This window comes from Phocoena sinus, chromosome 17, assembly GCF_008692025.1.
Source record: "Phocoena sinus isolate mPhoSin1 chromosome 17, mPhoSin1.pri, whole genome shotgun sequence".
In the NCBI taxonomy this organism is placed as follows: domain Eukaryota; kingdom Metazoa; phylum Chordata; class Mammalia; order Artiodactyla; family Phocoenidae; genus Phocoena; species Phocoena sinus.
The window spans coordinates 70,078,306-70,104,476 of NC_045779.1; positions in this window are offsets into that span (position 1 = coordinate 70,078,306).

Here is a 26,171-nt window from a genome sequence, read left to right on the forward strand (position 1 = left end):
TATCCAATGAGAATTATCAAGTCGTCTCTCAGGAAAGAGAAACATTTTAGACCAAAGCAAAGAAAGGCAGCAGAGCCTCAGTGTTCACAGAAGGATGAGAAGCATCTTCCCTCAATTATTCAGATACTGAGTGGGTATGACAGTCATATATCTTGGGTTGCTAGACTGAAGCAGTCTTCCGCAAAATGGAACCCTAAAAACATCTCCTGAAGCCAAGGGGCATCAGTCCGGATAGGTCTTGATTTCAGCCCCTTTTTGTGAAAACCCACTTACTTATTTAACGGACATTTCATTTAGTGCCTTCTGTGTTTCAGGCATTGCACTTGTCATTTGGGAAATGCAATGAGCTAGCTCAGCACGCCCTGCTTTAAGAGAGCTCATAATCTGGTTGGAAACATACTTTAATAAATCCTTTACCGTGTGGTAATAAGGGGACATCCGAGTGCCAAGGAACATAGAACAAGGGTTTCCATTTTCTACTGCTGTGTATCAAATAACCATAAATGTAATGTCTTCAGACAACACGCAGGTATAATCTCATGGTTCCAAAGGTCAAACAACGGGATGGCTCAACTGCATTCTCCACTCAGGGCCTCACAAGGCCAAAATCAAGGTGTCAGCCAGGCAAGGCTCTTATCTGGAGGGTCAGGGGAAGAAGGTACTTTCAACCTCATTCAGGCTGACAGTAGAATTCAGTTCTTTGTGGGGGTAGGACCGATGTGCCCCTTTCCTTGCTGTCTGTCATGAGGGGTTCTGTTCCTAGAAGCCACTCCCACTCTTTCTCACATGGTTCTCTACGTCTTCAAACTAGAAATGGCATTTCGAGTCTTTGAGTCTCGCTGACTCCCTCTTTTTCCTTCCTCTTCTGCTACCAGCCAAAGAAACTTCTCTGCCTTTAATATTATGATTAGATTGGGTGAACTCAGAAAATCTCCCCTTTTAAAAATCAACTCATATGGGATTTAAATTATATATATAATATCCCTTCATAGTACTACCCAGACTAGTGTCTGATTGAATAACTGGGGAATGGAAATCTTGGGAGCATCTTTAGAATTCTGACCACAGCAAGACCCCTAACCCAGACTGTAGGAGTCACAGAAGTCTGCCTGGAGGAGGCGGCATGTGAGCTTTATAACTCATGTGAGCTGAGTTATAAAGAAGTAGTAGGAATTAGAAAAAAAAAATAATAATAATAGGGAGAGCAAAGTTCCCAGCAAAGAATCAAGGACTATCTAGGCGCATAGGAGAATAGGGGGAAAAATTCAGGATGGATGGAGTGACAATTCAGAGGGGGAAAAAAGCAGTGAAAGATGAGCTGGAGGGGGAAGAAAGGACTCCATGATAAAGGGACTAGTAAACCCAGCTTCACCTCCCACATCTCATTCAAGTGCATCCTGCTGGATGGATCTATGTTAGCTGCAGCGTTTTAGCTTTTTAGCCTCTGCAAGAGAGGGAGGTCTCTTGGAATGAGGCTGGATACTGGAAGTAAAATGCCTCACAGCCCAACATATATAGGGCACTCAAAAAAGATGTCTCTCTTCATATTTTTATGTTTTCTGTTGAACCTTATTTAGGTATTCATTCTTCCAAAATATATTGATGGAGCAACTTTTCTGCCTGGAGCTGTTATGCACAAAAGATACCTAGATAAAGAGATTAGCGTTCATGCATCTGAGGAGCCCACAGTCCAGAGGGACAAACTGACATGGAATGCCAGCAAATAAGTCACAGAGTACACAGATAATAGTATAATGGAGGTCATGTGGTTTTGGAAGCATTCCTACATAATTTAACACCTAACTTGTGGTGTCAGATGTGGAATCTAAAATAGCCAAACTCCTAGAAGCAGACAGTAGAACGGTGGTTGCCAGGGGCTGGGGGGAACGGAAGGTAGGGAGGTGATGGTCGAAGGGTACAAAGATTCAGTTATGCAAGATAAAGGGGTTCTGAAGGTCAGTTATACAACATGGTGCCTATAGCTGACGATAACGTATTGTATGCTTGAAATTTGCTAAGAAGGTAGCTCTTATTTTGTGTTGCTACTATTACTACTACTACTAATAATAATGATAATAATTAGTAATAGAGGCAGGAGGAAACTTTGGGAGGTAATGGTTATATTTATAGCCTTGATGGTGGTGATGGTTTTACAAGTGTATACTTAACCTCAAACCCAAGTTATATACATCAAATATGTATGGAGTTTTTACATGTCAATCATACCTCAGTAAAGTGGTTCAAAATTTTTTTAATTAAAACCCAACTATTGGGCCCTGCTATCTGGTCCTTGGGCCTCTGGGTCTGGGTCTCCTCTCCCTACACAGAGAGGACGACAACACCTTCTCCAGAGTTGCATGGGGATAATACATGTATTACAAGAAAAGTGCTCAGCCCCTGGCTTGACACATGGTTCAGGTTTTGGTTGTTGATATTATTCACAGAACCAAAGGATCTACTCAATACTACATATTTATAAAGATACATTATATATAAGAAACTACACACGTATTAGGATTCTCTGTATTCTATAAAGATGCTTTTCTCAATGTCTTTAACATTTCTTTGTTCAGTCCCTCTTTTAATGTCTCCCTCTAGAATAACTGGTCTTCATTTTAGGCAACATCTGCCTCCCTGCCACTTGTATAAATTGGTCCTAAGCGAAGTCCCACTTTCTTTAGAACAACTCTCCAAATGTGAGAAGACGGCGCTCATGGTCAGCTTTGCCACCCCCATCCTTCCTGTCCATCTTTCTTCTCCATCCTTCCTTCTCTTATCTTTCTCTTATGCTTTCTAGCTCTTGTTCCATTCTTTTCTTCTTAGTAATGATTTCCAACATTGACGAAGGGCTGGTTCCATGTGCGATGCACTTTACATAGATAATGTCAAGGTTTTCCTTATGACAACCAGTTAATTGGGTATTATAATCTTTTTTGTTTGTTGTTATTTACAGACCATGAAAAGAAAGCACAGAGAGGTGAAGAGAGAATCCCAGGGTTACACAGCTAATGAAGGGCACACCTTGACTTTAAACACTGACTCCTCAGTCGTGTTTTTAATCACACATTTATTCTGTTTCCTAATCCTAATATTTCAAAACAATACTACAGTGATCTGAAACTGAATGGTTTGAATCATTCCTCAAAGCCCATATAGTCAGAAGAGACTTTCAGCTGTAGAAATCAATCCAGGTAGAATGTAACCAAGAGATCACAAAACTCCCTGATCTGGAAGTGTCAGGTTATTATCCTACACCCAGACTGTTCTTGAAACAGGTCCATCTCCCTTGGCAGACAAGGGTCAAGGTGTGAGAGGCTGTGACTGTCCTATTCAGTGCTCCCTTCAGAGCTGAGCTGTAGACCCAGTTCCTCTAAAACAAACCCTCATCCATGCTCATAACCCCTGCCTCTAACTCTGACACATTTGTAGGATACAAGAAAGCATTGGGGCCTCCCATATGCCACGCAAGGCACTGGGCATCTTCCGTATGTTGTTTTATAACAATGAAAAATGGGCATACTGAGGCTTCAGCAGCTCAGGGGTCTTTCCTACCGCAGGGAGCTCGCTGAGCTGCATACACAGTTACATGTATTTCTTCAGGCAGAAGCTCATTCATGGGTGAAGACTGTATCTTATTCTTCCCTGAATCCCCAGAGCCTATCACAGCACACCGCAGGTGCTCAAAACATGCGCACTATGATGAAACTGGGCATGCCTCTCCTCTAGCAGCTTCCTTAGCAACTGCCTGCAGGCAGAGGTGAGAAGGAATGGGTTTCATTTACAACAACTCAAAAGATGACTGTGCTTTGTGACCACCTAGAGGGGTGGGATAGGGAGGGTGGGAGGGAGATGCAAGAGGGAAGAGATATGGGGATATATGTATATGTATAGCTGATTCACTTTGTGATACAGCAGAAACTAACACAACAGTGTAAAGCAATTCTACTCCAATAAAGATGTTACAGAAAAAAAAAAGATGACAGTGCTGTGCCTGTTTATTTTTCCCGCAGTATAACGTTGTAGCCACTCTTCCTGAGGGGAGGTGTGTTGCAGTTATTATGAAGCAGCAGGCTCAGATAGGGTGAGTTATCTGGGTCAGGGTGTATTTCAGTTCTTAGATCCATGGGGACACGTGAGCACATCCAGGGCGTGTGCTCACAAAGGCACAGAGTGGAAGGAGGGAGCCGTATTAAGCTGTTTGAGGTTGACTGTGGCAGAGAAGCTGACAAAGCTCTTGAAAGACTTCTTGTTCTGGAAATCCAGGTCTCTGCCTCCATGCCTTTAGAGTCCCTAGGATGGGCCACAGTGAGTGCCAGGCGTGGCTGGAAGGAACCGAGGCACAGGCAAGTGGGAAATTTGGAAAACCAAAAGATCAAATGAAACAAAGTAGCTACCATTCACCATTTAAGAGCATGCTGTGTCCTTGCAATTACATTAATTGCTCCCAGGCACCTGAATTCTCACTGCAACTCTATGGGGTGGGTAATATTATACTCATTTTACAATTGAGGAAACAGACTCAGGGAGGTTAAGTGACCTTCCCAAGGTCACAAAGCTAACGACTAGAAAAATTAGGGAAAGACCCTGCTCTTTACATTATTCCACAGCATCTCTTCAATACTATGGTAGCTGAATAATGGCCTCCAGAAGATGTCCACATCCTAACCCCCAGAAACGGTGAATGTTCCCTTATATGGCAAAGGGGACTTGCAGATATGATTAAGCTCAAGATCTTGAGATGGGGAGATGATCCTGACTGATGTGGGAGCACCTAATGTAATCCTGTTATCACAAGGGTCCAGGGTGACAAGAAGGTCAAGGAGGAAGCTGGAAATGTGACAACAAAAGCAAGAGGTTGGAGTTATTCAAGGAAGGGGTCGTGAGCCAAGGAATACAGGCAAAACCTCTAGAAGCTAGAAAAGGCCAGGGAATGGATCCTCTCCTGGAGCCTCCAGCAGGAACCTGGCCTGCAGACCCCTTGACTTTAACCCGGTGAAACTGATGGTTATACGTCTGGCCTCTAGAACTAGAAATCAATAAATGTGTGTTGCTTTCAGCCACCAGTTTTGTAGTAAGTTGTTACAGCAGCCATAGGCAACTAACATAAATGACAAAATTTAAAAATTGAAGATGATGCTTAAGTGTGTCCAACACTAAAGAAAAAAATTTGGGGGGACAAGGGGAAGATGGCGGAAGAGTAAGGCGGAGATCACCTTCCTCCCCACAGATACACCAGAAATACATCTACACGTGGTACAATTCCTACAGAACACGTACTGAACACTGGCAGAAGACCTCAGACCTCCCAAAATGCAAGAAACCCCCCACGTACCTGGGTAGGGTAAAAGAAAAAGGAATAAACAGAGACAAAAGGATAGGAACGGGACCTGCACCAGTGGGAGGGAGCCGTGAAGGAGGAAAGGGTTCCACACGCTAGGAGCCCCTTCGCGGGCGGAGACTGCGGGTGGTGGAGGGGTGGAGCTTCGGCGCCGCAGAGGAGAGCACAGCCCCAGGGTGCGGAGGGCAAAGCGGGAAGATTCCCGCACAGCGGCTCAGGGCCGACCGGCACTCACCAGCCCGAGAGGCTTGTCTGCTCGCCCGCCGGGGCGGGCGGGGCTGGGAGCTGAGGCTCGGGCTTCGGTCGGAGCAGGGAGAGGACTGGGGTTGGCGGCGTGAACACAGCCTGCAGGGGGCTAGTGCGCCACGGCTAGCCGGGAGGGAGTCCGGGGAAAAGTCTGGACCTGCCGAAGAGGCAAAAGACATTTTCTTACCTCTTTGTTTCCTGGTGCACGATGAGAGGGTATTAAGAGCGCTGCTTAAAGGAACTCCAGAGACGGGCGCGAGCCGCAGCTAACAGCGCGGTCCCCAAAGAGGGGCATGAGACGCTAAGGCCGCTGCTGCCGCCACCAAGAAGCCTGTGTGCGAGCACAGGTCACTATCCACAACCCCCTTCCGGGGAGCCTGTGCAGCCCGACACTGCCGGGGTCCCGGGATCCAGGGACAACTCCCCCGGGAGAACGCACGGCGCCCTTCCGGCGGGTACAACCTCACGCCGGCCTCTGCCGCCGCAGGCCCGCCCCGCACTCCGTGCCCCTCCCTCCCCCCAGCCTGAGTGAGCCAGAGCCCCCGTATCAGCGGCTCCTTTAACCCCGCCCTATCTGAGCGAAGAACAGACGCCCTCCGGCGACCTATACGCAGAGGCGGGGCCAAATCCAAAGCTGAGCCCCGGGAGCTGTGAGAACAAAGAGAAGGGGAAATCTCTCCCAGCAGCCTCAGAAACAGCGGATTAAAGCTCCACAATCAACTTGATGTACCTGCATCCGTGCAATACCTAAATAGACAATGAATCATCCCAAATGGAGGGGGTGGGCTTTGAGAGCAAGATTTGTTATTTTTTTCCCCTTTTTGTGTGTATGTGTATGCTTCTGTGTGAGATTTTGTTTGTATAGCTTTGCTTCCACCATTTGTCCTAGGGTTCTATCCGTCCGTTTTTTTTCTAATTTTTTTTCTTAATAATTATTTTTTATTTTAATAACTTTATTTTATTTTATCTTTATTTTATTTTACTTTACCTTCTTTCTTTTTTTCCTTCCTTCCCTCCTTCCTTCCTTCCTTCCTCCCTCCCTCCATCCCTCCCTCCCTCCTTTCTTTCTTTCTTTCTACTTCTACTAATTCTTTCTGTCTACCTTTTCTCCCTTTTATTCTGAGCCGTGTGGATGAAAGGCTCTTGGTGCTGCAGCCAGGAGTCAGTGCTGTGCCTCTGAGGTGGGAGAGCCAACTTCAGGGTCTCAAGAGACCTCCCAGCTCCACATAATATCAAATGGCAAAAATCTCCCAGAGATCTCCATCTCAACGCCAGCACCCAGCTTCACTCAACGACCAGCAAGCTACAGTGCTGGACACCTCACCCTATGCCAAACAACTAGCCAGACAGGAACCCAACCCCACCCATTAGCAGAGAGGCTGCCTAAAATCATAATAAGTCCACAGACACCCCAAAACACACCACCAGACATGGACCTGCCCACCCGAAAGACAAGATCCAGCCTCATCCACCAGAACACAGGCTCTAGTCCCCTCCACCAGAAAGCCTACACAACCCACTGAACCAACCTTAGCCTCTGGGGGCAGACACCAAAAACAATGGGAATAACGAACCTGCAGCCTGCAAAAAGGAAACCCCGAACACAGTAAGATAAGCAAAATGAGAAGACAGAAAAACACACAGCAGATGAAGGAGCAAGATAAAAACCCACCAGACCTAACAAATGAAGAGGAAATAGGCAGTCTACCTGAAAAAGAATTCAGAATAATGATAGTAAAGATGATCCAAAATCTGGAAAAAGAATAGACAAAATGCAAGAAACATTTAACAAGGACCTAGAAGAACTAAAGATGAAACAAGCAACGATGAACAACACAATAAATGAAATACTCTAGATGGGATCAATAGCAGAATAACTGAGGCAGAAGAATGGATAAGTGACCTGGAAGATAAAATAGTGGAAATAACTACTGCAGAGCAGAATAAAGAAAAAAGAATGAAAAGAACTGAGGACAGTCTCAGAGACCTCTGGGGCAACATTAAATGCACCAATATTCGAATCATAGGGGTTCCAGAAGAAGAAGAGAAAAAGAAAGGGACTGAGAAAATATTTTAAGAGATTATAGTTGAAAACTTCCCTAATATGGGAAAGGAAATAGTTAATCAAGTCCAGGAAGCACAGAGAGTCCCATACAGGATAAATCCAAGGAGAAATATGCCAAGACACATATTAATCAAACTGTCAAAAATTAAATACAAAGAAAACATATTAAAAGCAGCAAGGGAAAAATAACACACAAGGGAATCCCCATAAGGTTAACAGCTGATCTTTCAGCAGAAACTCTGCAAGCCGGAAGGGACGGGCAGGACATATTTAAAGTGATGAAAGAGAAAAACCTGCAACCAAGATTACTCTACCCAGCAAGGATCTCATTCAGATTTGATGGAGAAATTAAAACCTTTACAGACAAGCAAAAGCTGAGAGAGTTCAGCACCACCAAACCAGCTTTACCACAAATCCTAAAGGAACTTCTCTAGGCAAGAAACACAAGAGAAGGAAAAGACCTACAATAACGAACCCAAAACAATTTAGAAAATGGTAATAGCAACATACATACCAATAATTACCTTAAATGTAAATGGACTAAATGCTCCCACCAAAAGACACAGATTGGCTGAATGGATACAAAAACAAGACCCATATATATGCTGTCTACAAGAGACCCACTTCAGACCTAGAGACACATATAGACTGAAAGTAAGGGGATGGAAAAAGATATTCTATGCAAATGGAAACCAAAAGAAAGCTCGAGTAGCAATTCTCATATCAGACAAAATAGACTTTAAAATAAAGACTATTAGAAGAGACAAAGAAGGACACTACATAATGATCAAGGGATCGATCCAAGAAGAAGATGTAACAATTGTAAATATTTATGCACCCAATATAGGAGTACCTCAATACATAAGGCAAATACTAACAGCCATAAAAGGGGAAATCGACAGTAACACATTCATAGTAGGGGACTTTAACACCTCACTTTCACCAATGGAGAGATCATCCAAAATGAAAATAAATAAGGAAACACACGCTTTAAATGATACATTAAACAAGATTGACTTAATTGATATTTATAGGACATTCCATCCAAAAACAACAGAATACACATTTTTCTCAAGTGCTCATGGAACATTCTCCAGGATAGATAATATCTTGGGTCACAAATCAAGCCTTGGTAAATTTAAGAAAATTGAAATTGTATCAAGTATCTTTTCTGACCACAACGCTATGAGACTAGATATCAATTACAGGAAAAGATATGTAAAAAATACAATCACATGGAGGCTAAACAATACACTATTTAATAACGAAGCGATCACTGAAGAAATCAAAGAGCAAATTAAAAAATACCTAGGAACAAATGACAATGGAGACACAACGACCCAAAACGTATGGGATGCAGCAAAAGCAGTTCTAAAAGGGAACTCTATAGCAATACAATCCTACCTTAAGAAACAGGAAACATCTCGAATAAACAACCTAACTTTGCACCTAAAGCAATTAGAGAAAGAAGAACAAAACAACCCCAAAGTTAACAGAAGAAAAGACATCATAAAAATCAGATCAGAAATAAATGAAAAGGAAGGAAATGATAGCAAAGATCAATAAAACTAAAACCTGGTTCTTTGAGAAGATAAACAAAATTGATAAACCATTAGCCAGACTCATCAAGAAAATAAGGGAGAAGACTCAAATCAATAGAATTAGAAGTGAAAAAGGAGATGTAACAACTGACACTGCAGAAATACAAAAGATCATGAGAGATTACTACAAGCAACTCTATGCCAATAAAATGGACAACCTGGAAGTAATGGACAAATTCTTAGAAATGCACAACCTGCCAAGACTGAATCCGGAAGAAATAGAAAATATGAACAGACCAATCACACGCACTGAAATTGAAACTGTGATTAAAAATCTTCCAACAAATAAAAGCCCAGGACCAGATGGCTTCACAGGCGAATTCTATCAAGCATTTAGAGAAGAGCTAACACCTATCCTTCTCAAACTCTTCCAAAATATAGCAGACAGAGGAACACTCCCAAACTCATTCTACGAGGCCACCATCACCTTGATACCAAAACCAGACAAGGATGCCACAAAGAAAGAAAACTACAGGCCAATATCACTGATGAACATAGATGCAAAAATCCTCAACAAAATACTAGCAAACAGAATCCAACAGCACATTTAAAGAATCATACACCATGATCAAGTGGGGTTTATTCCAGGAATGCAAGGATTCTTCAATATAGGCAAATCAATCAACGTGATACACCATATTAACAAACTGAAGGAGAAAAACCATATGATCATCTCAACAGATGCAGAGAAAGCTTTCGACATTCAACACCCATCTATGATAAAAACCCTGTAGAAAGTAGGCATAGAGGGAACTTTCCTCAACATAATAAAGGCCATATACGACAAACCCACAGCCCACATCGTCCTCAATGGTGAAAAACTGAAAGCATTTCCACTAACATCAGGAACAAGACAAGGTTGCCTATTCTCACCACTATTATTCAACATAGTTTCAGAAGTTTTAGCCACAGCAATCAGAGAAGAAAAGGAAATAAAACGAATCCAAATCGGAAAAGAAGAAGTAAAGCTGTCACTATTTGCAGATGACATGATACTATACATAGAGAATCCTAAAGATGCTACCAGAAAACTACTAGAGCTAATCAATGAATTTGGTAAAGTAACAGGATACAAAATTAATGCACAGAAATCTCTGGCATTCCTATACACTAAGGATGAAAAATCTGAAAGTGAAATCAAGAAAATACTCCCATTTACCATTGCAACAAAAAGAATAAAATATCTAGGAATAAGCCTACCTAAGGAGAAGAAAGACCTGTATGCAGAAAATTATAAGACACTGATGAAAGAAATTAAAGATGATACAAATAGATGGAGAGATATACCATGTTCTTGGATTGGAAGAATCAACATTGTGAAAATGACTCTACTACCCAAAGCAATCTACAGATTCAATGCAATCCCTATCAAACTACCACTGGCATTTTTCACAGAACTAGAACAAAACATTTCACAATTTGTATGGAAACACAAAAGACCCCGAATAGCCAAAGCAATCTTGAGAACAAAAACAGAGCTGGAGGAATCAGGCTCTTGGACTTCAGACTATACTACAAAGCTACAGTAATCAAGACAGTATGGTACTGGCACAAAAACAGAAAGATAGATCAATGGAACAGGATAGGAAGCCCAGAGATAAACCCACGCACATATGGTCACCTTATCTTTGATAAAGGAGGCAGGAATGTACAGTGGAGAAAGGACAGCCTCTTCAGTAAGTGGTGCTGGGAAAACTGGACAGGTACATGTCAAAGTATGAGATTAGATCACTCCCTAACACCATACAAAAAATAAGCTCAAAATGGATTAAAGACCTAAATGTAAGGCCAGAAACTGTCAAACTCTTAGAGGATAACATAGGCAGAACACTCTATGACATAAATCACAGCAAGATTCTTTTTGACCCACCTCCTAGAGAAATGGAAATAAAAACAAAATGAAACAAATGGGACCTAATGAAACTTGAAAGCTTTTGCACAGCAAAGGAAACCATAAACAACATCAAAAGACAACCCTCAGAATGGGATAAAATATTTGCAAATGAAGCAACTGACAAAGGATTAATCTCCAAAATTTATAAGCAGCTCATGCAGCTCAATAACAAAAAACAATCCAAAAATGGGCAGAAGACCTAAATAGACATTTCTCCAAAGAAGATATACAGATTGCCAATAAACACATGAAAGAATGCTAAGCATCATTAATCATTAGAGAAATGCAAATCAAAACTACAATGAGATATCATCTCACACCAGTCAGAATGGCCATCATCAAGAAATCTAGAAACAATAAATGCTGGCGAGGGTGTGGAGAAAAGGGAACACTCTTGCACTGCTGGTGGGAATGTGAATTGGTACAGCCACTATGGAGAACAGTATGGAGGTTTCTTTAAAAACTACAAATAGAACTACCATATGACCCAGCAATCCCACTACTGGGCATATACCCTGAGAAAACCATAATTCAAAAAGAGTCATGTACCAAAATGTTCACTGCAGCTCTATTTACAATAGCCCAGAGATGGAAACAACCTAAGTGTCCATCATCGGATGAATGGGTAAAGAAGATGTGGCACATATACACGATGGAATATTACTCAGCCATAAAAAGAAATGAAATTGAGCTATTTGTAATGAGGTGGATAGACCTAGAGTCTGTCATACAGAGTGAAGCAAGTCAGAAAGAGAAAGACAAATAATGCTAACACATGTATATGGCATTTAAGAAAAAAAAAATGTCATGAAGAACCTAGGGGTAAGACAGGAATAAAGACACAGACCTACTAGAGAATGGACTTGAGGATATGGGGAGGGGGAAGGGTAAGCTGTGACGGGGTGAGGGAGAGGCATGGACATATATACACTACCAAACGTAAGGTAGATAGCTAGTGGGAAGCAGCCACATAGCACAGGGAGATCAGCTCGGTGCTTTGTGACCGCCTGGAGGGGTGGGATAGGGAGGTTGGGAGGGAGGGAGACGCAAGAGGGAAGAGATATGGGAACATATGTATATGTATAACTGATTCACTTTGTTATAAAGCAGAAACTAACACACCATTGTAAAGCAATTATACGCCAATAAAGATGCAAAAAAAAAAAGATTAAGCAATTGTAAAAAAGAAAAAAAATTATTTTTTTTTAAAGAAGATGTTGGGGGTAGGAGTTCATTAATTAATTTATTTGTTTATCTATTTTTGCTGTGTTGGGTCTTCGTTTCTGTGCAAGGGCTTTCTCTAGTTGTGGCAAGTGGGGCCCACTCTTCATCGCGGTGCGCGGGCCTCTCACTCTCGCGGCCTCTCTTATTGCAGAGAACAGGCTCCAGATGCGCAGGCTTAGTAGTTATGGCTCACGGGCCTAGTTGCTCCATGGCATGTGGGATCCTCCCAGACCAGGGCTTGAAACCGTGTCCCCTGCATTGGCAGGCAGATTCCCAACCACTGTGCCACCAGGGAAGCCCCTAATGAAAAAAATTTTTAAGTGTCAACTGATTTCATAATGGAAGATGTCATAGAGCAGATGACCTCCAACTTAAGCTGAAAAATAAAAAGCATACTCACTACTTCCCTCTCCTAAGCTCTCGGTATGTCAATTTCAACTCCACTGAGCCACGTTTCACACTGAATTTTCACATATTCTTATGACCCATCTCATCTCACCACTCCTAGATGTCACAACCCCTTGTTCAAACATGGCCCAAGAAATGCAGTCTGCTCACCATCTGGCTTAGAAAGTGGCTAGCCCAGAAATCACAAGACCATCTACTTCTCGTCCGCTTGTGCTGGGTGACATGCGCATAAGAGAACCCCTCAGTAGATACTATTGAATCCTCACCAATAACCTTGTGACTTTGGTAGAACAGGGATTATAATTAACCACATTTTTCAGATGTGAAAAGTGGGACTCAGAAATCTAATGCTTTCCTTAGTGTTGCACAGAGGAGACTGCATTTAAATTCTAGGTCTGCTGTTACACCAAAGACTGGGTGATTCAATCAACAGAAATTTATTTTCTCAGAATGGAGGCTAGAAGTTTGAGCTCAAGGTGTTACCAGGGTTGGTGTCTTCTGAGGCCTCTCCCCTTGCCCTGTAGATGGCCGTCTTCTCTCTGTATCTTCACATGGTCTTCCCTCTGTGCAGCTGTGTCCTTCTTATACGGACACCAGTCAGATTGGATTAGGGCCCACCCGAATGACCTCATTTTAATTTAATCCCTTCTCGAAGGACCCTGTCTCCAAATACAGTCACTTCCTGAGATACTGGGGATTAGAATTTCAACCTATGAATTTTAGGGGGACATCATTCCATCCCTAACAGTCTTATGGTTCTAGATCGATGTTGCTTTCTGTCTCTATCAAGCATCTCATGAAATGGCATAATTACTTCTCTTTAACTAACACCAAATAGCACGATCCTTCCAAGTATTATCACCCCAGAGTTCTGGATTTCTGCTTTGCACAGTCCAGCTTCAAGCAGGAGACATGGGGAAAGAATTTGGGGCTATATCAGAGCCAGAGACTAGCGACTGCATTCAGGACATTCTTACGTAACCAGCACAGGAAGAGCCGTCTTCTGAAGCAGGGAAACTCCCATTGTCTGACAAGCAATGAGAGCTCTCAGAAAGCAGGGATTCTGAGGTGAAAACAAAAGGGACCTGTTTGGCGGGCCTCCCCAGTAAAGGATTGCTTTCTGCTTCTACAGTGCAGCCGGATGCGGGAGGTGAGGGGCTACCTCCCGGTAGAGGCAGTGAGTAATGTGACAAACACTCCCCCCAGGTGTGCCTGCACAAGACCCCATCACGGTAGAGGGATAAACAAACGTCCCTTTATGACTGTGACCCCAGCTTGCGGAGCAATTTTTCATTTTGATTACATTTTCAATTAAGATTTATTCAGAGCAATATTTGGAAGTAATACCTGTGGTTCCTCTAAATGAAAAACCAAATTGCTTTGGCAGATTCAGATATTTCTTATGAGGACAAAAAAAAAAAAAAAAAAATGACAAAACCACCCAGCATTCGTGTTCTGGTGTTCTAACCATTATACCCTTGGGCGAAGACATTTTATATTTTTTTCCGTACATCCTCCTCCACACCCTTATTCCCCAAAATACACACTGACACGTGCAAACTTTCCGTGATATTAAATTTCTATTTCTGATTGTGGCAAACAATTATTTTCCTTTGTTGAAAAATTGATCTAAGTCCCTAGATTGAGAAAAAGGCAATAGTAGACCAGTCCAATGTCTGAACTTTTACTAGAAGAATTAGAAAAAAAAAAAGTAGATCAGAGACCTAGTCTTTAACTCTCCTTTTTGCCCCCTTGCTCCCTACCACTCCTCCTGAATGCTGAAAAGAGAATCACTTCACAAGGCATAATAATAATAATATCTATGATTTAATGAGCACTTACTATGTGGTACCCATTGCCCTAATTTCTTCATGAGCGCTTTCACATTTAATCTTCATAACAATTTTATGATAGTGGTGTTATTATTAGGCTCATTTTTCAAGTAGGAACACTGAGACTTAGCAACTTTCCCAAGGGAGCACAGATGGTGATAGCAAAGTAATAGCTCTCCAAAGATGTCCACATCATAATCCTGGGAACCTGTGAATATGTTAATTTGCAAGGGTAAAAGGGATTTTACAGATATGATTAAGTTAAGGACCTCAAAATAGGAAGGGTGTCCTGGGTTATCTGGATGGGCCCAATGTAATCACAAAGGTCCTTTAAAAAAGGGAAATGGAGGCAGAAGAGTCAGAGGACATGTGATAACAGAAAAGAGGAGAGAGGGATGTGATGCTGACTTCGAGGATGAAGGGATGGGCCTTCAGCCAAGGAATGCAGGCAGCCTCTAGAAGATGGGAAAGGGAAGGAAACAGATTCCCCTCTACAGACACCCCAAGAGACACAGCCCTGCCAATACATTGATGTTACCTCTGTGAGGTTCCTTTCTTACTTCTGACCACCCCTCCCCATCTCTGGCTATGCGGTTTGCCAAGGGCTGACCCCTGCCCCTCGCTCTACAGATAACCGCATGCCCCAGACTGATGGACACCATATACTTCACCTCCTTGGTCATAGTGATGGATTCAAGGATGGACACGGTGAGTCACATCAGCACAATAGACAATAGACATCAATCACAAGACATTTGTGGGAATGATAAGGTAATCTCTGTCCCCATTGGGAGTTGCTGAGAAGACAGGGAAGAAGCTGGGCACAGGCAGGACCAGCGCTAGGGTGAGCCTGTCTGAGAAAGAAGCCAACATAGAAGAGACAGGAGCCGAGAGATGGAGAGATTCCCAGGGACAAAGTATGAGCACCTAGATCCAGCCAAGCTCAAAGTATCTGCAAACATTTTTTTCAGTTACGTGAGACTATAGTACAATCTTTTATTTAAGTGGGCTTGAATGTAGTTTTGCCACAGACACCAAAAAGTCCTGACTAATACAGACTGGCACTGGCAACATAATATGGGTTATTTTGCACATTTACCTAGGCTACCAGGTGGTACCATATACATTCATGGAAGGAAGTGTCCAGACCTCTGGAATATGAGTCTGGCCCAAACTGTGCAGGACATCAAATCCGAGTCAAACAGACTTAGTTTCCAGACGATATCCAGTCCCCACCTCACCAGGAACTAGAATGCCAGGCCTCGACAGAGAGGCAGATGCCAAGGCCTGCAGATGGTACCATAGGTCAGAGGAGAGGACGATGACAACTCAGAGTTTACTCTTGTCACATGCACATCGGATTCACGAGCAGAAAGACTTACGTCAACAGATGGCCGGACGGAGGCAGCTGATGTGCTTTTCTGTTGGGTCCAGCTCGTGAACTCAAGCAAAGCAGAATTGCAGATGGCGCCCACCCCAAAAGCCCATGGTGGGAAAACAGAGGCAGAAGGAGGCGGCAGTTGTGCAATGAGGTAGCCAAACAGCAACAGGTAAGAGAAGGGGAAAAAAGTGAGACTTTAGACTCAAAATGCCCTGAACACTTCCTGTCAGTCACAGATGACACATGGATAATGGGGGGAAGTGATGAGTAAGACTGTAAGGAAGCACTGAGATCACCTTCAGGGAAATTAGCAAGGTTACATTCTGTAGCCTGGAAGGTGCTGGTGATGTTGATGGTGGTGGTTGTCATAGTGATGGTGGTGGTGGTAGAGGTGGAGTGATATTCACCATTGCTGAAATATTTACTATGATCCCCGCATTGTATTAAGCCCACGATTTCACTTAATTCTCACAACAACCCAATGAAATAGGTATTATAAGTCCCATTTTACAGACGAGGGAACAGACTCAGAGAGGTCGTACGGCATGTCCAAGTGTACACAGGTAGTAAGTACAAAAAAGAAGAATTTAAATCCAAGAGCATCTGACCGTAAGACCAATGCTCTTAATCACTGTGCTTCAATGCATCTTAAGCTCTCAGAAGCCATCACGCCCCACCTCTGTCCGCTGCAATGTGCTTCTCACCCGCCCTGGGCGTGATGAACAATGTAGCACCTGTGTTCTTCCAAGTTCACAGTGGTTTTCAACACACTGTCCCCATACTTGTGGTTTACAGTCTTTCAAATAAGAGAACTTATTTTAACATCAAATTATTTGGCTAATCCCTATATGAGTATCATTAACCAGGAACATACATGAAAAAGAGCTACTCTAACAGTACCTAATTTAAACTTCATGAATAATCACAAGAGCATTTACATGTATTTGAAAAATAGTCAATCATACAGTTAAGTCAGAAACATTCCTTATTCAGGCCATTAATTGGGACTTTATGTGTGCAGGAATTAGCCCATACTTTGACTTTGGAAGGATGCCAACCACTGCTGGGTATTATCTCACTAGTTCCTTGGGAACTTGCTGTGAAGACTGTGAAAGCATGTGGTGTAGACCCATCCAGGAACACCAGTGGAGTACATGGTGGGCCAGCACAGGAAGCTTCTGCTTCTCCCTTCTCACCCCTGGAGCTTTTGAAGAGACCCTAACACTCAACAAATGTTTGCCTGGCATGCCCAGGAATCAGGCTTTTCATCCCAGCTCATTTGTTAACAAAATATGTGTATCTGTGCTCCTGGCACCAACCCTCTCAGGAGCTCAGTTTCCGCACTTGGAAAATGAAAGCCTTGAGCCAGACCTCTATGGGTCCTTTCAAGGTACAGTGTCTGATGCTATGTATACTTTTGCATCCAGTGTATTTCCCCAACCCTGCTTCCTCATAATCTCCTGCTATTTATCATCAAAAATAACCAGTATGTTAAAGTGCAATGAAAAACTTCAAAATGAGATTTTTCAAAATATAATGTTCTACCAGAGAACTCGTCAATAATACCACTGTCTTATTGAATCAGTAGAAGAGCTCATCATCCTTTTCCTAAAACCAGTCTGAGTGTGAAAGAGCAGTATATTCATTTTAAATAGCTGTTTTGACTGTTTTAATGTCACGGCCTAATTTGTCTCTCCAACTGTTAAGAAGACATCTTTAAACGGCCTCTAGGATTCGGGTCAGGACCACCCTCCAGGGAATGGAATGCTTCTCTTTGCACAGAAGCCCAGGTGACGATCTGCCTCACGGTAAAAGTTCACAAGATTTTCGGCTTTCCATTCTTTTTCCTCAAAACCCTCAGTCAAATAATCCAGACTCATTGTGCAATCCACCTTCAACCTAATGCTAGCCTGAGCGGGCAGTGGGATAGAGCAGAGTTGTTCAAAGAGAGTCCGAATGTTAAAGACAGGAACTGAGAGTCAATATTTACAAACATTTAAAGCAATCTGATACCATCACACTATCCTAGTGTATGATCATTTCCCTAGTGATTCATTTTTTATTGTAAAGTAAAAAAGTATTGGTCCAGAGGAAATGGGAACTTAAAAACAAACAAACAAAAAAAAACCCCACTCCTTCACTACAAGTGGTTTGGAAAGCACTGGGTAGAGGATACCCACACATAATTGTGAAACGAAGGGACAATCGTTGCAAATCACATTTCACTCACTCACCGTGTTTATTGGTTGAGGGCATGCTGGGTGATAGGCTCTGAAGTCAGACTGCATGGGTTCAAATCCTGGCTCTGATACTTACCAGCTAGGTAACCTTGGACAAGTTCCTTAACTATTCTTGGACTCAGTTGTCTCATCTATGAAATAGGTATACTAACAGGACTTACATAATGTCTCTGAAGGTTAGATGAGGCTTGGCACCATGTAAGAAACAATGGTTGATGGCAAGGAGGAGGAGTGAAGCATTCTGCCAGGTGCTAGCTTGGTGACTGAGTAAACCACAGCCCATGTCCTCTGCAGGCAGACAGTGTAAGCAAAGAAATGCCGGGAGTGGGTAGAGAGCTGGAGGAGTTGCAGTGGGTGCATGGGGGGGTGAGGGAGAGAAGAGGAAGATAACTCTGCCTAATAGGTTCAGGGTAGGCTTTTCATAAAAGTAAATTCACCTGAGTAGGAATGAGAAAATTAAGAATTGCCTTCCAGGAAGACTGGGGGAAGTGGGTGGGGGAATTCCAGGCAGAGAGAATAGCACGTTCAAAGGTCCAGGGGTTGAAACATAATGGTGGGATCTGAGACCCTCACTAGTTCAGTGTGGCTGGATTGTAGGGGAGGGGCAGAAGTGGTGAATCCCTCTAGAAAAGGGGTCACCGGTCTTTCTTGTAGTTTTCCCAGCACTTAGAACAGTCCCTGGTACATGGTACTCAATAAATGTTTATGGAATGAATGGGGCTGAATGTCAGGTGTGCCATGCTGAAAGTTTGGGCTTTGAATTGAAGTTGATGAGAAGCCATGACAAGGTGAAGAGGGGAGTAAAAGGAATGCCCACCATGCCAACTGAAAGACAAATCAGAGGTGAGAGAGATGGGGTTCAGGGAGTCCAATCATGACAACTCTTTGAGATGGATTTGTATTTCTTTTTAGCTCCAATTTACAAAGGAGGAAACAGAAGATTAGAGAATCCTACTAGTAAGCTATCTGGTCATGGCTGTAGAACAGTAGAGGGATTTAGAAATGGTAGAGATCATCTGGGACTGGGCTTATCAGAGAAGACTTCCTGGAGGAGGTGGCATTTACAGAACTGGATGGACTCAAGCACACAGAAGAGAGGAAGGATGCTCTAAATGGAGATGACTGCATAAGGAAAGCCATGGAGAGTGAAAATGTATGTGCAGAAAGCAGAGAAGGACACGTATCCAATAAGGGGTTAACATCCAAAATATATAAAGAATTCATACAACTCAGCATCAAAAAAAAAAACACCCCAAACAATCCAATTTAAAAATGAGCAGAGGACCCAAAGAGACATTTTTCCAAATAGGGGTGGCAGGGGGACAGGGCCATAGGAGTCAAGCACGTCTGTGGCCAACAGACACGTGAAAAGATGCTCAACATCACTAACCAACAGGGAAATGCAAATCAAAACCGCAATGAGCTATCACTTCACACTTGTCAGAATGGCCATCATCAAAAAAACAACAAATAACAAGCGTTGGCAAGGACGTGGAGAAAAGGGAACTCTAGTGCACTGTTGGTGGGACTGTAACTTCATGCAGCCACTATGGAAAACTGTATGGAGGTTCCTCAAAGTTAAAAATGGGACTACCATATAATCCAGCAATTCCACTCCTGGGTACTTATCCAAAGAAAACAAAAACACTAATTCAAAAAGATATATCCACTGCAGTGTTCATTGCAGCATTATTTACGATAGCCAAGATATAGAAGCAACCTAAGTGTCCATCAATAAATGAATAGATAAAGAAGATGTGTTATATATACACAGTGAAATATTACTCAGCCATAAAAAGGAATGAAATCTTGCCATTTGCCAAAACATGGATGGACCCAAAGAGTATAATTATGCTAAGTGAAATAAGTCAGACACAGACACAGGACAAATACCAGACCATTTCACTTACACGTGGAATCTAAAACACAAAACAAGTGAACAAACCAAACCAAAACAGACTCATAAATGTGGAGAATAAAATAGTGGTTGCCAGAGAGGAGGGGGTGCGGTATGCAAAATAGGTAAGGGGATTGAAAGGCACAAACTTCCAGTTATAAAATAAATAAGTCATGGAGATGTATGACACGGCATAGGGAATATCGTCAGTGGTACTGTAACAGCTTTGTATGGGAACAGATGGTAACTAGGCTTACCGTGATGCTCATTTCGTAATGTATTTAAATGTTGAATCACTATGTTGTATACCTGAAAGTAACATAATATTGTAGTCAACTCTATTTCAATTTAAGAAAGAAATAAAAGAAACAGAGACGAGCTGGCTTTGCAGGAGCAAAGGGTGTGTACTGAGAAGACTCCAGAAAACAAGGAGACTAAGCATGGTGGAACCAGATAACAGGCAGCATCAAAAAGGACAGACAGAGACATTTGGATTCCGAGGAAGTAGCACCACATTGCTCAACTCCAAAGGCAGCATCTGCATTGCAGGCTGTGACTGCCCTGTGCACACAATGCAAGGGAGTGGCAGAATCTGCTTCCTGCAGGTGCCCAACAGAGGCCTGAGTAGAAGACCCTACAGGGTCCGCGTGGTTTCACTGAGCACCTACTATGCACAACATCCTGAGCTGGACACGTGTTCCAGAACCTAGGAGAGTTCAAGGCACATGGTGCTGCTATATCACGTGCCCCTTCGTCCCAACCCTGATCCACCACTTTCACCTGCCTAGCCCTCCCCCTTCCTTCAGCTCTCAGATATGGCTTCTCTTCCCCCAGAAAGCTTTCTCTGACATCCAGGTTGGGTTTATTCATTCAGTCCCTTGACAGACTTTTGTTGCTCCCCTGCTAAGTGCCAGGCGCTGTACTGAGCACACAAGAGGTGCCCCTGCTGGGGGCTCTCTCAGCATCACATGACCCTCCTGTATCATAGCACTTATCACACTGTGCTACAATAGTGTATTCACTGCTATGTCTCTTCTACTAGACTGTGAACTCCTTTAGACCAAGGGTTCTATTTTATTAAACTGTGCCTTTCCAGAACATCACCTGGCATAGAGTACCTGCTCATTAAGTGTTAGCCAAAATGACTACTGAATGAAGGGGTGAGTGAACAAAGGAATAACGGATGAGCATGCAAGCTACCAAAGGACTTGCAGGTACACAGCTAACAGTGGGATCGGCGGAAGCAAGAGACGGCAAGGACAAGGAGACACAGGGTCACCTTGGTCTCAAGATTCCAGCTGTGAACATCTGTGATATGGGGAAGGGCCATTTCGACATTCCCTCACATTACTCCAAAGATGCAAATAAGCCTGAGTCTCGATACAATGCAGTCCTTAGTCTGTGTTGGGGAACAAAGGACCAAAGTTTTTAGCTATATGTTTGGGGGAGGAATTGTGTTTGTCAATCTAAACTTTCAAAAATGAATAACATGATGTAACAGAAAAAGCAGAGACTTACTGCTGAGGAAGGCGGAACTAGCGCCACACTTTTTCTCTGCCACTTATTACTGTGTGATCTTGAAAGATGACTTTATCTCTCTGAGGCTCCATTTCCTTATCTGCAAAAAGAAAACAATAATGGAACCTAGGAAAGAAGTTTCTTGTGAAGATGAAATGAACTCACGCCTGAAAAGGCTCAGCTTGGTGCCTGGCTCCGAGAAAGTCCTCGGTAGATGGTGGTTGCAATGGTGATGGTGAAAATTAAGATGAAAGGTGTTGGGGGGCGGGGAGCAGAAGAAGAAGGGGGTGTGGGGAGAAACAGGAGTGGAGGAGGAGGAAGGCCATGGAGTTGATGTGCAGACTAAGATCCCATATTTCAACCTGCCTAGCACATGCCTGGCACGGAAAAGCATCTCCATACCTGTTAGTCAACTTTCCTTTCTTCCTCCTTACATAGGTTACAAGATAGCACTCCTGAGACTGAGATCCTCAGAGCAAAGAAGAAACAAACTTGTCAAATGGTTCTTCAACCTCACAAGTTCTCAGACAGAGGCAATGGCACCACCTACTGCCCAGCAGAGGCACTGCCCTTGCTCCTCCAGAGCTGACAATAAGTGCAAGAGCACGGGTTGTGGACAGAAAGATGCCGTGCAAAACATCGCCTCCAAAATGCTCTGCCCGTTCCCTATCTCGCCACTTTTCCTCTCTCCTGAAAACATGCGTGAAGCAGACAAATGTTCCCCAAATTCAGTTATCTCTACAGAGTCCCACTTTCCAGATTAATATCTGCAAGGGGAGGGTCAGGAAAAGGGTGGAAGCCACATCCAATGAGATTCCTGAGCCGTGTCTCCAGTTCTGTCTCCCTGTTTGCTAACCCACCGTCACGCTAACCACAAACACTACCTGGCTTTTAGGGGTTTCTGGGCTGTCTCTCTTCCAGGAAATCACCTGCTCACTCCCTTCCCCTATCCTTCCCTGTTGAAATTCTATTCATCTCTCCAGCTCTCATTGGCTTCCCTTCCTATAAGACAACGCCTCGATGTCTTAATACAGCCCAGGAGGCCCCAGGAGAACTTTGCACTTGACGCTTGCCGAGCCCCCCTTTCCCGGCTTACTGATGGACTTACTCTCACTCATTCTGGGGGGTTCATTGTAGATGTCACAGCTGAAAAGCCTTTCCTGGACCACCTACCCTGAAAGGGTTAGCACTACCTCTCTACTTCCACAATCACCATGTTTCGGAGTTGCTTATGCTTATTTCTCTTCCATGAGACCACGACCATGAACTGTGTGTAGCAGGGTCTCTGTATCATTCACTTTTCTATGTCACACAGAGCACAGAAGCCCTTCAATTAGTATTTGTTGAAAGAGCAGAAGAATTAATCAATTAATTAAATAATCAACAAACCACTGAGTGAGTAGAATGCCTTCTAATGATGTCTCTGGCACTTACATGATTTTGGGCCAGTCTCTTCATACCCCTTGCCTTAGTTTTCTCATCTGTGAAACTGCAGTAGTGAAATCTAGTACCAGGGATACAGCAGTGAACCAAGCAAAATTCCTGCCCTTGGGAACTTACATCGTAGAATGTTGGAGAGGGACAGGAAACTAACAAACAATTACAATACAAGATAATTTTGCAAGCCCACATGAGGGAATGGACCATTCTGAGATTAGGGAAGTCTTCCCAGAGGATATGACAAGTAAATATATAGAATGACAAATGATGAATGAATGCAGGGCAAGAAAATAGAGCAGGACAAGTGTCATGGTGACTGCCACACGGGGCGGGGCATGCCACATCATGTCAGAAGTGGCCTCACTTGTAAGGAAGTGAGGATGCAATAATGCAATTAATTGGGGACAAGGCTTGCCAGGCAGAGGGCAGTGCAAATGCAGGTATTAAACCTGCCCAGGGGATGGTATCCACTGGGGTCCCTTTTATTCTTTCTCTTGCACTTTCTCTTTCACTCACTTTCCCAGGAAAGGATGCAAGAAGCTCCTGCCAAAGATACAAACTGCACCCAAGAGCAACTTCTATCCTCAGACGCTGACGTCTTCCTACATGGCCAGCTGGGCTGAAAATCAAGAAGATAACCGTCAAGTGCCCTTTGCCTCTTCTTAGTTCACCCCCTTGAGGGGGTGACCATCAAGGATTCAAGGATGACCCCTGGCTATCGCTCTGGCAACCAGCAGGTTCAGGGCTGGCAACTTAGGGCTTGGTGATGCCTCTCATTGAGATGGAGAAGAGGAGAAGAAGCAGAGTAGAGAAAAATGACGAGTCCTGTGTCCTTTTCATCCACCATGGACTGTCTTACGCTTTGTTAGAAATCAATCAATAAGGATATGAAGGAATCCATTTTTTGTGTAGTTGAAAAGAAAAACTTACCTGTATACATAATTAGAGGACATTTTGAAGCAGGACATTAGTTGCAAAAGGATATGTCTGCTATCGATGACAGGTACAAGTGATGCAAAACAATTTGAAGTTATGGGAGCCGGAGTAGTAAGGTAAAAAGACGGGAGCATGAGTGAGCTTTGAAGATTTAGTTGAGTGGCAAAAAATAAGGGGATGAGAAAATTGTGACCAGGTACACTATCTAAACAAAGACACAGCTGCAAGAATGAGGTGGGTGTGCTCGAGAAGCACTCAGAGAAACGCATAAAAATTGCCCGTAGCTGTGGTCCAGGGTGCACTGAAATTGAAGAAATCACAATATTGAGTGAACATAAATTCTGGGAATAGAAGTTGTACAAGATGGGCAACATTGTTTTTCCTGCAGGGTTTGGTAGAAAGAACATGCATTTTGGAATCAGATAAGCTCGTTTTCATATGCTGGGATCATTGCTAAAGAGCTTTATGATGCCAGGCAAATGAATTAACCTCTGTGAGTCTCAAATTCCCCTTGTGAAAATGAGAAAAGCAATACTTAACTTGCAATATTCTTTGGAATAAATGAGATGGTACAGAGTAAACGCTCAATATATGTTCATTCCTTTCTGGTGCTATTTTTTAATTAATTTTTATTGGAGTATGGTTGCTTTACGATGTTGTGTTGGCCTCCACTGCACAGCAAAATGAATCAGCCATATACATACAGATATTCCCTCTCTTTTGGACCTCCCTCCCATTTAGGTTACCACAGGGCATTAGGTAGAGTTCCCTGTGCTATACAGTAGGTTCCCATCAGTTGTCTATTCTATACACAGTATCAATAATGTATATGTGTCAACCCCAGTCTCCCAATTCCTCCCACCCCAACCCTTTCCTCCTTGGTGTCCATACGTTTGTTCTCTACGTCTATGTCTCTATTTCTGCTTTGCAAATAAGATTATCTATACCATTTTTCTAGATTCCACATACATGTATTATTATACGATATCTGCTTTTCTTTCTGGTGCTCTTTTTGAGTCTCTATTCATCTAACTTACCCAAATGAAATATTTGAACAGGGTATCTGGATTCCATGCAACATGGAGCTGATCCCAATGTCCACTGACACTAAAGAAGTTTTTCAAGCTCAAGGGTTGTAGAAAGAAACCACGATGAAGTAACCTATATGCAGGGCTGATAGACAGATAGATAGAGATCAAACTGTAATCTTGAGCATGAATATGTTTTAAAAATTGCAAATAGCATATGAGAATGAGAACCTGGTATGAATCACCTGCTGCTTTCTCCTCAAGAACCTGTACCCTTAGTCAGTGTGAGGAGGGCACAACCTGCCCAGGTCCACGTCTATTTCTGCTGCTGCTGCTGCCCTACATCTCCCCAACTGCTGCCCTGTCCAGGCGTCAGTGCAGAGTCCAACTGCCTCCAAGTCAGCCCTGAAATTTACAAGCTTTCTGCAACTGAGGAAGGAAATGATATTTTGTTGCTCTTGCCTTGACTGTCATGGTTAAGTGAAATAGCTTTGCCCTTCATTCCTTTCTTTTTTCTAAATTTATTAATGTGCTTATTTAATGCATTCCCTTTGATCACTACACCTGTTCATATTCACCCAACCGCGTGCCGCCCCACCCCATGGGCAACTATGTGTTTTGTGTTTAAAAATTTTTAAACACATACTTTAGTATATGTATGTTTCATTAATGGACTACATGATGACACAGTTGGTCATTTTAAGCTCTTCTGCCTGCTTCTTGACTTCTATCACTAGGCTCTAAGCATCTCAGAGATGGGCCCAGGTCTTATTCATCTTTGTCTCTCCAGGATTTAGAACAGTATCTGCAGAGTAATTCTCAAAAAAGTCATATAGATTCAGATTCTACCAGGTTCCAGAGACCTAAAGATGACACACCTATGAAATATTTACAGCACAGTTCAAGATGATTTAATTATGCCTGCTGACCCAACTTGTGAAAGCATTACCCAAACTCTGTACAGCCTGGATATTAAGAATCAAGCTGGGCTCTGACAGAGGACCTCGGTACAGTGCAGTGATTATTATTCTTATTATAAATGTTACCACCTGATTTTTTCATTCCAACCTTTGTTCCACATCAAGTCACCTAGGGTTTCAAGGCAAGAATGCTGGAGTCCTAA